The sequence below is a fragment of the Hypomesus nipponensis genome, chromosome 9 (assembly GCF_054491055.1).
Source record: "Hypomesus nipponensis isolate SF chromosome 9, ASM5449105v1, whole genome shotgun sequence".
NCBI lineage: Eukaryota > Metazoa > Chordata > Actinopteri > Osmeriformes > Osmeridae > Hypomesus > Hypomesus nipponensis.
The window spans coordinates 12,403,173-12,419,448 of NC_140369.1; the positions used below are offsets into that span (position 1 = coordinate 12,403,173).

At 42.5% G+C, this 16,276-nt stretch overlaps 1 protein-coding gene across 10 annotated transcripts in view; it reads left to right on the top strand.

Annotated features, from left to right (window-relative positions):
• The window catches only part of foxp1b (forkhead box P1b), a 129,530-nt gene that overhangs the window by 22,596 nt on the left and 90,658 nt on the right, over window positions 1-16,276 (top strand). For 7 of the 10 annotated variants that reach the window (XM_084704634.1, XM_084704624.1, XM_084704623.1 and 4 more), the window contains one exon: window positions 3,202-3,238. The exons of 1 other annotated variant lie outside the window; for it this stretch is intronic. The gene's annotated coding sequence lies outside the window, so the exon portion shown is untranslated. Of the gene's footprint in view, window positions 1-3,198; window positions 3,239-16,276 lie in introns of all 10 variants that reach the window. 2 more of the 10 variants (XM_084704625.1, XM_084704628.1) reach the window with 1 other exon arrangement.

Consider the following 16,276-nt stretch of genomic DNA (forward strand, 5'->3'; position numbering starts at 1 on the left):
GAAGCTTCCTATCTGAAACTGTTGTATATAGGATTGAACATAGCTTTGGATAAAAGTGTTTGTATTTGAACACAATGGAGAGCTCTGTTCATTAAAGAAAGACGGAAGTGAAATTGCCTTGGGCTTTAGGTGGAATTATCGCTTCCTTAAAATGGTCATTAGTAGCAAGAACATTTCAACATTTAAGAAAATACTTGTAAAAGTATTTACAAATATAATGGGTGTTCTGATTCCTTACAGTACAGTTACAAAATCCACCACAGTACATGCACTGCATAATACTTTCACTTTGTCTTTCACTCCATTCTTGTGGTGACTGTGTGCATGGCCTGCCTTTCCCTTTGACCTGCCTCCAGATTGTTTATATGAAAGAGGCTAGATTCCTTCAATCCAATACTGTACGTTCAACCAGCCAAACAAAAGGAAGGTGTGATGAACTTCTCTCCAGAGGGAGCTACTTATTGTCACAATTGCCCTTCTGTCTTCTGGTCCCCCCCCCCCCCATATCACTTCATGTCTTCATTGGTTATTCTCAGTCTGTCTGTGCACACATGGGTAGTGTAATCAGCTAAATGTAGCTGCTGCTTTTCTTATTATTACCTGGGTGCTTAACACTGATTTTTTTTCCTTCAAGGACAAATGGTGTAAGAGAAGGCTGATCCCGTGTGAGGTCCCTGAGCTCTCAGTGAGCAGCAGATCCCTTTTCAGCGCCAGCTGTTCTCTCAGATACACCGGGCAGCACTGAAATTCTCTTAATATAATTCTGGGGGCTCAGGAGAATAGCGCAAAACAAGCGTGCCAGCGAGGGGAGCGCTGAATTTTTTATCAGCGGGCCTCGACTCGCTGAGTTAGTGGGCAGCGCTCTCATTCATGAGCAGATGTTCAGTGCAGTTACACTCTGCAGTTAATGTGAACTTATTGGCCTCTCTGCCATCGGCTGCAAGGACGTTGGCAGCGACCTGGCATCTGAGAATTACTCCTGTTAAAAAGTGCAGGCCGGGAAAGTGTTGCCCTGGCCTTTTTTAGCCACTTCCCAGCCCAGGAGCTGGAGCCCAAGCAGGGGAAGCCACTGACAGCCCATCCGTCTTTGAGCAGACAGTGATGAAACACTGGCCACTGTTTGCTGGGGAATAGCAGGAAAATTCCTGAAGACAATTTCCACAAGTTTACCATTAATATCTACACACTAAACATGAAACCACACCACTTGGCAAGAGATCCAATCTGCATGAAAGGTTAGAACAGTAAGGGGAAAAGCCCCTGTTAATAACAAGCTGGTAGGTGGGATGCTTGTTTCAATACCCTTGAAAGAGAAAATTCATTGGATGTCGGCAGCTGGGAGGAGGTAACGGTGGAGCCCTGGTTGGTCCATGGTTGAGGCCAGCTGGTGCTGCGGTCAGCCTGGTGAGGCTGGATCCTCTCCTCAGCCTGGTGCTGCTGGCATCTGTCGACCAAGGCCTCTCATACTAGCTTTGATGTGGCTCTACAGATCTGTAATACTTTCCTACAAACTAAGCAGTCTCATTAAAGGATTATGTAAAGGCCTATTAACTTATCATGGATGTGTACGTGACTGAGTGTTTAGTAGGTAACATTCTGTTCCCCATGGGTGAAGTGTGAAAGTCATTGCAGTAAAGTTCTGGATGTGGGACTTTAATAGTGGGAATAACAAGCACTTGTTTCTAATGCACATGTCTCATTCTCACTTTCTAATTGGTCGTTTTCAGGTTGGGTTTATGAGAGCAAAACTAATTAGTGTTTCTAAATTCAGCAGAAAAAAAGTCAGATGGGTTGATTGTTCTGGTTTCCTCTCCAGTGTTAGGCACTCAACAATAAAATAAGACTTTAATCATTTTTGAACTGCTTGTATTTTTAAACTCGGTTGAATGTCACTCCTGGTCTCTTGGCATTTTGTTTGGCAAGATCAGGGAACAAGTGGTTGCCCTCTCGACGTGTTCTCTTTGTGAGGCGTGGAAAGTTTAGGATGGGGCCGGTGGAAAAAACAATGCGTTGTGTTTTAGGTGGGGTTGTTTCTGCTTTGATTGGGAACGTCCTGCTGACAGGGGCAGCCTGGTGAGTTTACAGTAGCTCTGACATTCCCCGTAACGTTATTCAGAGCTGTGCAGCTGCATCGAGCCCTCAGGAAGCCCAGCACAGGCCCACATGGCCCGCTGGCGGCCCACAGAGTGGAGACAGAGCCCTGTTTGACTTGGCACACCGTCCCTTCGTCGGTGGAACTTCTGCTGTCTCTGCAGAAACGCCAGTGGCGGGTGCTTTGGCAGGGCGGCGGTGATTCCAGGGACAGGATGGGCTTTTTCCACCTCTCCTCCCTTTCAGGAAACACATTTAGCCTTTTCTCTTCCCTCCCGTGTTTAAAAGAGGAGGGAGAGGGTTAAGGTGGAGGGCCAGTCAGACGGGCTGTGGGCCCGAGTGACAGGAGTCTGCCACCAGGGGTTGGTGGAATCTGTGGCGTTTATTTGACATGGGAGTGTGGGGTGCTCAGAGCGAGCTATTTCAGAGTCCTCAGAGCTCTCTTCTGGGGGTTTCATTCATACTAAATAACAAAAAAAACTTTATAGGTCATTTTAACAACGTGCTGTAAAACTTACACTATTTTTATTTTTCCATCCACACCTTTGGGATTTGTCTTCAGAGGGCAGTAATTAAGGAGTACTGAATCTAGGGTTAGGGAGGAACAGTGTTTAAATGCAATTAGAGCACCGCTCGAATCAATTTGAACTCAATTACAGTATTCTGAATGTGCCATTATTTGTTTAATCAAGGGAATTCTCGTTTGAGATGCTAAATATGTATCCAAATATATTTAAAACACGGGAAGAAAAATTATCTCTGTGGAACCTAAATAATGCTGGTTTAATGAAGGACTGTTTGAAAGTGACCTTCGTTGCTTGCCTCCCCTCCCTCTCTCTTGCATACTCACACATATGCACATACACACACGCACACATACAAAGAGTTAACACAGCCTTGGGATTGCATTATAGTCTGCTTGTACATACTATTTTGCAATTCTGGAGGCAGGCTCAATAGGATGCTTCCGTTTTATTAGTCATCGATTTGCGTTGAGCAAGTTTCTGCATTATTTCTATTTCTTCATTTCCAACTAACGCCTCCTCTTGTCCCCTGCCCTCCTCCCTCCTTGCCTCCCTACCTGTTGTGATGACCTGCTTTAACCAGCAGACTCCAGTGGTGCCATTCTGTGGAGCCTGGGATTCAAGTAAGTGTTCTTTGACAGCAGTAGGTAGCACCACAGATTGGCCTTTAGACAGCCTGCATACTGGCCTTTAGACAGCCTGCATACTGGCCTTTAGACAGCCTGCATACTGGCCTTAAGCAGTCTGCACACTGTCAATCCTCTCATTAGGTTTGTCAAGATTTACAATTGTCATGCCAGGACTCAAAATTATATTGATACGCTCCCAAACGTATTCTTTTGATCAATTTATCTATGTCTTTACACAATATTGCATGGTCAACTGTCCTTAGTATTGAACAGCTTTCATGCTTCTCTCAATTGCATCTGCTCTTTTGTATTTGCTCTACATGAAACTAAAATGTGGGCTGTAATACCTGTACATTATTGATAGGAGCAAGAGATAAGTCACACAGGCAAAAACCACAACGCCAGCGTGGTGGATTCCGAGCCTAAAGCAGAACATTAGCAGGTCTTATGCAGCTTCATGTCTGCATCCTTCTACCATCTCCTCAGCCATTGACTGTCTGTGTGGTGTATAAACACATCCAAAACAAACAATGACCCTGAACAGACAGCACACTACAAAACAATGTGAAAGCCTGGAGTGTAGTGTAAACACAACATGTCTGACCTTCACACAGGAAAGGCTTCACCTTAAATGCAGTGTATGTTTTATGGACAATTTGACCTTGGAAAGCCATGTTGGGGCATCCATTCAGCTTTTTAGTTATTCATTTAGTCAAGATATTGGTCATGTTTTATTCTAGAATCATATGATCCTTATAAATGAAACAGTATCTCAATACTGTCCTTAGCCTTGGAATAAAGAAATGATCTTGCAGTAAAGTGGTCCTGTTCCCATATTGATATATGTAGGGTGAGAGGGGAGCACTCTTGGTTGGTGTACTGTGAAGAACTATCTACAGGTTGACAATGTAAACGTCTGGGTGTGTTTGTGTTCAGGGGGATTCTGGGGGGCTATGAACTCCCCCTTCATACAGGCCAGCTGTGGAATGATCAAATAGTGTCTCTAATTAATGCTCTGGTGTTCATCCATGTAGAATTCTCCCTGGAATGATAACAACCTGTGACAATTCTCGTCTGGGATCATGTGGCAAGCCAACATGTTGTTCACATCCATGTCGTATTGAGGCTAATGAAGGCCAGACTGATCCTTGGATGTGAACAATGTAAACAAATGATCCCCTCTTTGAATATTAGGTCCTCACTGCAATGCTGTGTTGCTATGTTTTCTGCCAGGACATTGCAGTATGTGTTCTCTCCAGATTGGAGGTGGCTGGTTCCACTATCAGAAACAAGATTATTATCAGCGTTTAATCGGTACTGTTTTGTTGTCAGGCGTGAGGAACCTGGTTCATGACTATCTTTTCCAGTTTTGTGTGCTTGCAAAACAGTTTGATAGTGAGTGGAAATGTTGAGTGTGTTGTCATTTGACAATGTAAATGAGCTATCTAAATGTTTTCCCCACCCTCTGAAGAGAGATAGTATTTACATAACCAGTTGGGTATTTGATATTTATGGAAATTAAAGGTTTGCCTCATTTTCCAATTTGTGTTTTTTGATTGCTTGTGGATCAGAGAAGCAAATGTCATTTTGGCGTTGTAAACATTCAACAAAACTACAATAGTTCCATAACAAAAAAAAACTCAGAAGTAGTAGGTTTTAAGGACAAAATGCAATGAAAATGGAAATGGTAATCTTTTGCTTGTAAATAAGTCCCACATTTGCAATTACCAGACTTGAATATTGATTTGAGAAAAGACGACATGAAATGAAGCACTTAGGATTGTTTGAAACCCAGAGCCTTTGTAACCTTGTCACTTATAGATACTTCTTATTGCCTCTTAAGTGCTGGTCTTTCCTTTTATAAAATGGTGATGAGAAACCGTGTAATTTGGTTTTTGCTGATATGGCATGTGTACCTCACAGATGAACTGTGTGACGGAACTAGCAGTGGTCATCTTTGATGTACTTAGACTGGCAATATAAGTCTGAAATGTCCTGTGTTCTAGCACTTTTTTTTCAAAGCACTCTCAAAGTGCTTAAAAAGCTCATAAATGGAACACAGTGACGAAATGACCCTTGATGGAGATTTGATTTACAGTGTAAAAGTTTTCTCTCAACAGGCGCTTTAGAAGAAGTAATAGATTTTCAATATTCATATGAAAATGTAGATGAGTCCATAGAAGAAGCTGTTATGAATGTGCCATGCATGTTCACGAAACATTTTCATCCTGAAGGCATCGCTGCATTATCAGGAGGACTAATGGGCTCTCAGTCAGTGTGTGACGTAGCGGCGCTCCCACTCTACTCCCTGACCCTCCTGACTCTGGCCTCGGCCCTGTTTGTAAACACGAGGCAGGGATGAGCAGCGCTGCTCTGGTCGTGTCTGGCTCGCAGACATGCACGACACAATGTGACAAGCAACAGATGTGTCACACAGCCTGGAATCAAAGGGCCCATCCAGCGTGGCGCGTGCCATCAGACATGGCTCCTGTGAAGAGAAGCGCTGCGGGCAGACGAGGCGAGGCGGTGGCAGTACGGCTCCCAGCGTCCTGTCGAAGGGAGGAAAGGCCTGTTCTGAGGCCTCTGTGACACTCCCAGTCACTCTGACATCTGCTGCCCGCACTGGGGCTCTCATCACATGGACGCGCTGGATTCAAAGAGCCTCATATCAAGCTTGTGAGTTTGGGTCTCAGTCAGACAACAGCCACAGGGAACGGCCTCCTCATTGGAAGATGTATGAGCGCTACAGAATAGGATCCTTTGTTCACATTTAAAAATATGTGGTTGTCTGTATTGTTAGGGCTGTGCTTAGTGGGTCATAAGAATGGAGCATCCCGGTTTGTGGAACAGAGTGTTAAAGTTGTATGTAAACTAAGGTCAGACAGGTTAAGGATGAGAGAGGACTCCAGAGACTAAATACACACTCAAACCATCCATGGTTTGTACTGTTGTACTGTAGCAACTTTACTGTATGCAAAACAATTGTTCTGTTTGACTACAACTGTAAATTTGCAACAAACGTTAGTGATACAGGGACCATGATAATCTGCACAGTTTAATCTGCTCACTGCCACTGCCTCGGAAGCAAATTGTGTGGGTTTGTGTTCCTGAGGGGGTGGAACAGGAATACTTTTCCTGACCTGAACAAGTGAATGGATGAAGTTAAAGAGACAAATGTCTGACTGATCCCCCGTCACTCTGCATCTGTTTACCTCTTCACTGCTATGATGCTTTACATCCATGTGTGGAACATTTCCCTTGACTCCTCTGTCACCTGGGAGGATGTTATGTCCCCCGCTACTTTCCATTATCACGTAGGGGGAAGTTTTTTTCTGATAATAATCACACCTAGCAACACGACTATGTAAAAAAGGCATTATCTGCCTTTCCAATTTGGTTAAGTTGTTGAACGTGGGTGATCCCCACATCCAGTTTAGTGTCTGTGACGGAGGACACACAGAGAAGAAAGTTGTCAGATTACAGGGATAACGTATTTGTTGAGAAAGTATTCATTACAAAAAGCTAATTTTAAATCTAATTTCCGCTGTCCAGAGAGGGCCCAGATGTCAAGTACTCCACCTGCCATCATTTTGTGTTCAACCCATGTTCACGTTTACTGTATGGAAATATGAATGGAATATCTAGATGTAAAATATGCTCATTTACTATTCAAATGTTACAAAACAATCGGATACTACATGCCTGTCAGTTTTTGCATAGAATACTGTTTGCGACAATGGAACAAAGATGACCTGGGGAAGAAAGCTATTCAAAGTCTTTGCTAGTTGGAGGCACATTTTAATATTTATATTATCAAGTACCTTTTATAAAGAAACACATTTCATCTAAAAAACAAATAATAGTATAATCATTACTATAAACTATATTGCCAAAAGTGACTACTTCCAGATGGATCCCATTTATCTGAGTATTGTTCAAAGTCTACCTCATGAGGAAAGTTAGGTCAATTCTCAAGTGCATCAACAAAAAATATTGTTGGGTTCCAGAGAAATACTCTATTGTGTCATCAGTGTAGCAATGTGTTTAAAGACTTACAACAAATATCCAAATATGCAGACAGGCCTCACCCTTGCCTTTCCTCTGTGGAGGGAGGGAGGGAGGGAGGGAGGGAGGGAGGGTGGGAGGGAGGGAGGGAGGGAGGGAGGGAGGGAGGGAGGGAGGGAGGGAGGGAGGGAGGGAGGGAGGGAGGGAGGGAGATTTGACAGGGTTAAACATTGTAAACGATTGCAAGCTATGACATTTGTAGCAAGTATTAAAGCCAACTGTAATGAGGTGAAACCAGCTATTTTTAATTCTATAGGCTACGCTGTAAAACTAATTAATAATATCATGTAAGGGTGTTGCTGCTGGACCCTTTTTACTTGTTTAAATTTAGCCATTGTCCTTGTCCGGCAGTGTGATTAATGGGTTATCAGGTATATACGGAACCATGAAATATCTCTTCATCTGTCATTAAACTGCACATGGAAATTAGTAATATTTTAAATCAGTTTCTGTTGAGGCAGAATAAAAAGGCACTAAGATACTGACAGCCAAGTATGTACAGTGGACAGGGGCGCCGTATAGGGGGGAAAGGTTAGGACAATTCCAAGGGCCCCTGACTGACAGGGGCCCCCAAAAATAGAAAAACTAATAGAAATGATCACATTTTTTAAATTGTATTTGTATTTTTCATGGGGCCCAAAATTCCTGGTGGCGCCCCTGACAGTGGGTATGACTGACCCAGTACTGGGTGTCAAATATTATTGTATTACTTCTAACATTAACTTTCTATACATAGCTTACTTACATATTAGAGTAAGTGATCGTGGGATCTGTTCATATGTTGTATAATAAGCGGACAGTATGTGTTTTTAGACATGCCTAAGGTTGTAGGCTGTATTATCAGAACCAGGAAAGAAAGAGTAGAGAAAGATGAAGAGAAAGATACCTTCAGTTAGCAGTTGTCCAGTGACCCAGAGATTGGCTAGCCTGTCAAATGAAGATTACACTTTCATTTCTACATCTAATCCCAGTAAATCTCTCACAGAAGAACGTGGGGAAAACAAAGTTTCTTCCTAGAGCAGGGCTTTAGAGCTTGTGTCTTCTTTATCTCTGCATGTACATCTCAGTGGACACAACACCCTGTTGTTTTCAATTGCTCTGGTCAGTCCTGGGGAACATGTCTGGATTACTGATCTCAAACAGACGCTGAAATTGCAACATTTGAGCCTTTTAGAGTTTCCATAGTAATAACTTGTGGTGTGATAACATTCCAAGTGATTTAACACCACAGCTTTTGGCTATTCATTCATAAGGTAAAACTGTTAGAAGCTCTAGCATATACCCATAGTAAATGTGCTGTAGTGTGACTGGGCCATTTAAATAACCACACATAATACTGCTGAATGTCTCTTGGTTTCCCTTTCAACATAGCTGATCATTCTTTTTATTGAATTATTAATTTATATGTGTTGAATTATTGAATTAAGCTAATTTCTGATCAGATTAATATTAACACTTGCTGAAATATTCATGATAAATGTGAAAAGCGATGAACTTACAGATCTATTAATGTAGTCCTAAACAGACCCAGGGGGAGGCGGTCAGAAGTCAAATGTACAGGAACTGTCTGACCTCAAACTATTTAGCATTTTGGTAAGTTTTCTCTCTTTTTTTCACCAATTGGTGCTGAAGTACTCTTTGGAGGCTTAAGTCTTTGCTTTGTGTTTGGCCTTTGAGTTACCCCAAGGGATTGGACCAACCTTTGTATGTGCAGTACAGTATATCACCTTAGTAGTCACCTGTCTGCAGCAGGGTTCAGAAAAGAGCTCAAGTGTGGTGAGGGAAGTGTCTCTCAGACCAGCTCAGGTCTGCTCTATGTCTGTCCCACTTTCACCTCTCTGAGACCCCATGAACGGGTTTTAACCTCTCCCCTAACCTCTCCTCTCCTCTCCCCTTTTTGAAAGTCAGTGGGCAAACTAAATAGATCCAGACTTGGTTGTAGATGTGAAAATCTAATATCACAAATGTAGGATAAAAATGGTTTAAATAGTTAAAATAGTTTTTCTTGTCCAAGCAAAGATTTTCAACCAGTGGCTGAAAAGGTTATGAATGATCTCTCATCGGTTTTGATTAATATACTTTTAAGATTAGTCATATTCAGCAAAGATTTGATCGATTCTCATGCTGTACAACATTCGTTTTATTCTTCAAATTGTCCCATTGTATTCCAGAAATGCGAAAATCGCCCAAAAATAAACCATAATGTAACCATAATGATATGCACCTTTCAAATATGATTACATTAACAATGTGTTAAATGTTAATGCCAGTTGAGGGCATAATAGAGAAGACATGAAAGACTCACTATTTAAAATCTGATAACCAGGGAGAAGCAAATTATTTCAAATATTTGATATTTAAATTATTTTCAAATGAACAGAGACATGAGCAGAGCAAAGGCGAGTAGTTTCCCCTAGTGAGACTCCAGGCGCCTGTTTCCTTGGTGTGTCTCTGGCTCATTAATGTTCGAAGCAAGTGAGAGAACCAGCACATACTCTCTAACCCAAAGCTGTGTGAGAGAGACCCCGGGCCCGACGCATGCATGCACACAGAAGTCCCTCTGCCGTTTCAAGTCCACTGGCTCTTTCAGGAAGGGATGGCCGCTGAGCTGTCCTGATTAAAATGACAATAGTCTAATTAACTCGACCTCTGTGTCAGTGCACAAAACGGCTGCTGGCCTGCAAGTTCCTGTTTGAAAACCCTTTGTCTTCACGCCGTCCCAAAAAAAAGATATTTTTCAACAAACGCCTCAACCCCTTCGTATGAGATTTGCTAATGGCAATTATTTTTTATAAGCTAATTAAATCTAGGCAAAGTTTCTCATTTTTTTCTTCATCTGTGGAATCCTTTAGGGAGTCTGCATTTAGGGGATAGCATTACAAGCACCCCCAAGCGATGTTAGTCATTTAGAATATTATATACGATTATAAAATGCTCTGTTTGTACTCAAACCTGATTTTATTTCAAACATGGTTAATTACACCCTTGCATCTGAGCATCCAGACTGCAGTGGCCTCCTTCCTCCAGTGGCCTCGTCCTCTGCCTTAGTGGACAGAGAGCATTTAGATAAAGACAGGCCAGAGATTGGAGATTTCAACAAAGGAAACCATTTTATGGCAAACTTAAACATTTAAATATGGATAACATTTCCACTTTCATGCTTCACAACAGACACATTTGAAAGTAGGATTTAGCTCACGACCTCCGATATGTTGTCATTATTTAATACTCTCATCTAAAGGGAGGCAGAGAGAAAAAGAAACAACAAAAAAAACTTTAATGACTGAACTGGAGACTGCTTTTTGTTCTATTATCCTTCTGCTGGTGATTAAGGTCTATAGGGAGATAATTACGCTTTAGTCTTGAGTTAATGAAACGAAAACTTCTCTTTTCTTTTGAAAGGAAGGGCAGATCTTTTGTGCCACTATCTGCAGACATCTCCCACCCTTGACAGGGCACATTGAGGATTGGTTCTGTTGTCGGGCTGAAGCCCCTCCCCTCCTCGCCTGTCAGTCTGGAGCCGATACCAGAGATCTCTCACTGAGGCCAACATCTACGGGCTGGCTCTCTGCAGCGCCAGTGTCTAGTGGCAGCACCGCGCTCTGCTCTGTGTTCAAGGTACACTGGGACGCAGCAAATGAAAAGCTCCCTACAGGTCATGAGGGATGGGAGCTAAAAGCAAACAAAAGGACTGGACAAATATTCCATTTCAGCAACCAAGTGCAGTACTGAACCTTTAAGCACCACGTGCTTTTAATAGCCAGATAACTGACTTACATGTGGTGCTGTATCTGTAGCCGCCTTGTGTTCTGTTTTTTATTTATTTCTGACTTTTGACTGTTGCGCTTTGTGTTGAGAAAAGTGTGTTGTACTTGAAAATAATAATTTGTGTGATTATTATTTTGTAAACATCCCCCTACATCTTGAAAATGAAATAAATACACCCTTTCCTTGACAGAGTAGTTATATCGTATCCTCTGGCTTCACAGTCTATACTCCTCTCGTCAACTGTGTTTATAAAACGCCTTTGCAATGTAGTGATGTGCAAAAACTTAGCAAGGGTAATGGCATTCTGTAATGTAATACTTTTTTAAGCCTCTAGTTAGTAGAAGCAGTATGTCATAAAATAAGAAATGTTCAGCGAAGAGGAGGGGGTAGTGTTACTAAGGTGTTAATTGAGCGAATATTGTGCCATTTTAAAGTGCCTAAAGTGCATGAGTCCAGATGCCCTCTGATACATCGCTTGATATGAATGAACGTGCAGACTGGCCGTTGTACGATATTTCTGCACCGTGTAGCACGAGTGGTGGCTGGAGAGCACATATACTAACTGTCCTTGTGGAAGTTCACATCTGGTCTGTGGAGCTTGTGCGACTGTGGGCCCGTCCCTCCTCCCCCGACACTACTCTCACATTTCATCATCTGTTCTCCAGCACTGGGGCGCTCCGGCACAAGTTGGCCGCTCTGGATCCATCTGTTGTTATTATTTTCCACTGATAATTGGCTTGAACAATGGAATGCCTGTCCCCCTGCCTTTGAAACCCTACACCCTGTTTATTTTCCAGAGGTCTCATTTCTGCTCTTGCTGCCTCTCTCGCTCTCTCTCTCTCTCTCTCTTGCTCTGTCTTTCTCTCTCTCTCTCTCGCTGTCTGTCTCACCCTCTATCTCCCTCTCTGTCTGTCCTCCTCTTTCTGCCCTCCTCCCTCTCTCCCCCACCTTCCCTTCCCTTCTCTCCTCTTCCCTACCCCTCCTCCTTGTCTCTACCCCATACACCCACACCAGCCTGGTGTCTGGCCCCCTCTCTTCCATCCATTTCTCCCCCTGCTCTGTTTGAGAGGTGCTTGCATGAAAATGACATCTTTGACTGGGCACATCAGTATGTGTCACTCAGCATCTAAAACTGGGCTCTAGAATTTCTTCAGGGCTCAGCTCCTGTTCTCTTTGGTTCACTTGAAGTTTTAGTCATGACGCCTGGCAGATCCAGGCAGCCTCTCCACTCCAGGAGTCTCGCACCGGCGTGAGTTTCTGCATTCATATCCCGAAGAGGGGGATAGAGAGACAAAGAGGGAGAGAGGGAATGAAAGAAAGAGACAGAAAGAAAGAAAGAACATGGAACTAGAATAGATTGGAAGAAGTGGACAGGGTTATTGTAGCGGTCAGTTCAGTCCTGGTAAAGGTAGCTTAGACTTTTTTCCTCTCCACACGCTAGAAGGTGTCACAGTCAAATATTATATACACCCATTAGAAAATGCAGCAATGTTTAATTTTCTGAATTTTTATTTTATTTTATTTTATTATTATTAAGTCAACCTTTCCACAAAAAAAGCATTTGCCTTGAGTAGAGTTTGGTGGTGTTTTTTTCAAGAGAAACCAAGTTCAATGGTTGAACATTATTTTTTAAATTTTTGTTAACTAAATTGATGGAAAACAATAAAACCAGAAGTCTTAGACTTTATTCATAATCTATATTTGTATTCTTTAACTTTGCAACAAACTTTGAGCACTCTTTTCCATTGAGGATAAAGACAGTGCTTGTATTGGCTCTGGCTGGTGTGACCACTGTGTTGTTCATTTGTTCTGCTTGTGCTGCTTGTTCTTGTCTAATTAAAGGCGCTCAGGACAGGTAGGGCTCTCAGCAGGCGGCTGGTCTGGACCAGTCCTTCATTTGCTGAGTGTTTGTGTTTATGCAAAGGGGCCTCTTCCTGCATATTTGATCTAGAGCAAGGCACTGGCTTTTGTTGTGTTTAGACCACATACCTCCAGTCCCAGGAAACACTGCAGTCAGAACTCCTGCTCTCTCACACACACACACAACCAGCTAGCAGCACTACTTCTCCTGGTACTCCTATCTCTGACAGCTTATTTTTTCTTTGAGAAGTGGATTAAAAATAGTATCGTTAATCCTGAAGTGGAATCTGCATGAATGTTTCATTAATGCAATGAAAGCTTGTCTCTGTTCATGGGTAAGTCAGTAAAGATTTTAATTGTGTTTTTCCCCTCCTCCTCTCCTTGCCTTTTATGGGACGGTGCTGAATATGTGTGTGTGTGCTGTAGGTGTGTTAGTAAGGGCTGGACGGTGCCGTTCAGGGTTCAGTAGGCAGACGTGTCCCACTGAGGAGCAGAAGTAACTATTGGAGATAAATGGTTTTAAACCGCTTCAATCTTACCGTTCACATAGTAGAGAGTATTGTGTGAACTTCCTCTATTTTGTTTGAAGGTGTGTGTTCTGTGTGTGCATGTATGTCTGTATGTTAGTCTGTGCTGCTGTTCCGTGTTTCCGTCCAGTAGGGTTGAGGGTGATGGTAAGTGTTGAATGTGCTGTGAGGGGTGAGGGTTTCAGTTGCTCCCCCACTCATTTCACTCGCTCTTCCTCCGTCTTTGTCCGGGGAAATGGAATCTGTGGGTTATTGATATTAATAGCACACAGGATCTGTGGCGGAGTGGCGAGGAGGAGCAGGGCACAGCAGGGACTTGGTAGAGTGGAAATGTGATATTGAAGAAGAGAATTGACAGCCCTCATGGTTGACGGGGTGGAAAGGAATTGGTCATAAGAGTAGCATTGCATAATGTGGCTGTAGGTTGGCCCTTTGTGCCGTAAGACGTGTCGTGTGTGTGTGTGTGTGTGTGTCTGTGTGTAGAATGTCCCGTTGTAGTTTCTTTGAGTGTGCAACTCTCGGGTCAAACAGTTCTCTTCTCTGTTGTCCCAGCTGTGACTCCTCAATAGACTTGAACAAAATGACATTCGTTTTTCAGTTTGCTTTTTCAGTTTATTTTGTGCATCAGTAGATAAGAATTTTTATTGTGGATTTCTAGACGCATCCAAAAGAAGGGTATGCTGTGATAAAAGAGCTGTTAACATTTAAATAGTGTAAAGAAATGTGCTGCCTTGTTTGTTTTGGGTTCAGAGTGAAATTCCACTTCCTTGGTATTAAGGCGGCAAAGCTCTCAGTGTGTACTCTGTGTACTTTGTTCTCAGCTCAGCAAAACGTGAGGGCAGGTCCAACGAATCTCAGGGATCAGACAGGCTGACATTCAGCAGACTGCACTGTTGCCTATTCAGCTTAGAAAAAAGAAAAAAAAACGTCTCCAAAGGGTTGGAGAAAAGTTAGGGTTTAATTGGTGGGTTTTCAGCCTGTTTGCGTGTCAGAAAGTGCTGTTGTTTACAGTCTATGTGGGTGTGCAATATAATGCCAGAATCCTGCCAATCGTGTTGAAAGAGAAAATACACTTGATTTTTGAAGGCCGTTTTTACGAGACCTAGTTATGCTTTCATTGAATCAGTCTGTTTTAATAAAGCATGAGAAGAAGAAAAAGAAGGAGTGCGCAGTCGGCCCTTAGTGTATCACGTGTAAACAGCTGCATTTGTTTCAGAATGACTCATGCCTTAGTTTTTCCTGTATTTTAGAACACAGACAGTGACTTGGAAAATCTCAAGCACACACCCTAAAGCAAACATCAATGGCCTGTGTGATCACTAACTTCTCTGTCTATCCTGTTGTACGCCCATTTTATTCTTTGACTAAACTCTCCACTATCCATTTACAGAAAGGGACTAACGCAGAGACAATGCTGCATCTAATGCTGTCTAGTTTATGCAATGATAAATAGACACGTCTATGTGACTGTCTAGCGTCACTAAGTGATCGAAACAGACTGGGTGGGATTTAAAGACAGTGAGACAACTCTGGCATGTCCTATTGACAGTCATTGAGTTGAGCATTAATTAATATGGTAATGACGTGTGAAAGTTCATTAACGACCCACCACAAAAGTAGCCACAGATACAGTATTAAGTATGCTCAGAGTAATTAATGGAATAACTTTACTTTGTGGTAAATATTCATGGGCTCTTCTTTTTGTCAGTTGTGCGTGAGGAGTGTAGAGAGCCTGTCCATTAGAGGAGCTGAAGAGCTACACAGAGTGGATGTGGCCTTTTGTTGGGATTGGCTGCGTTTCTCTGGAGGGGTATTAATTCATATTTTGAACATGCTATCTAGCAACAAAGCCGGAGGCGCTGATAACATACCTCGGACATGAGAGCATATTGTAAAGCAGTGACCTCCTCACGAATAGGAGGTCCACTTCATAGTTTTACACAGAGCATGAAATGAGTCTTTGTTCAAACGCAAATACAGTCATTTCACTCAAATAGTCCAAAGCTAAAGTGAAAACCAAAAATAATTGTTTCCACAGTGTTGCTTGGTGTCATCATGATTCTCAGCTCATGATTCTCATCAACAGCTCTGGTGTGTTTAAATAATAATATATAATTATTGTAGCTCACACTTTTTATCCAAAGTTACAGGATGTTTTACCATAAAAAACATGAAGCATCACCAACTCCATTGTCATAAACTGTAGATACACAGTTGATGCTGCTGGCCTGTAACTGATTGCAGATGTCAACGTATGTCAACATATGTTACACGGGCTCTCTCCCAATCCTCCTCACACAACACACTGTCTTTTCAACACTTTTTGCACAGCACAGGAAGATGCACCTCCATTCCCTTTGTCTTTCGAAATTGTTGCATTCTGATTCATGTTCTTAGCCTGGCCTTCTGACTGTGCATGCCCATAAACCACCTAGGTGGGTAATTATCTCACCCAGGACTTACTCTGTTCCCCCAAATCTCAATGTGGGAATGTGTGATGGGCTCTGCTCCCCCAACTGAGCAAAGCAGCGTGAGCTTGTTTATCCACACCCTGCGCTCTCTGCTCCCCCACTGCTCTAAATGCCAGTAATACAACCACGTGCAGTCGGAAATTGAGACAATTATCTATTTAGGTATTACAAGATGCACATTATATCACGGAGAGAATAAGCCCACAGCTGCTATTATAGTTCTGTTGTTGTCTTTCCCCCCTCCCAACACCTTTTTTCCATCGTTTAAGTGATGGAACATTTATCTAAATGGATGTTATGCATTGGGTAAACTCATTTATTTCCCAAGGCCTTTTCAGGTG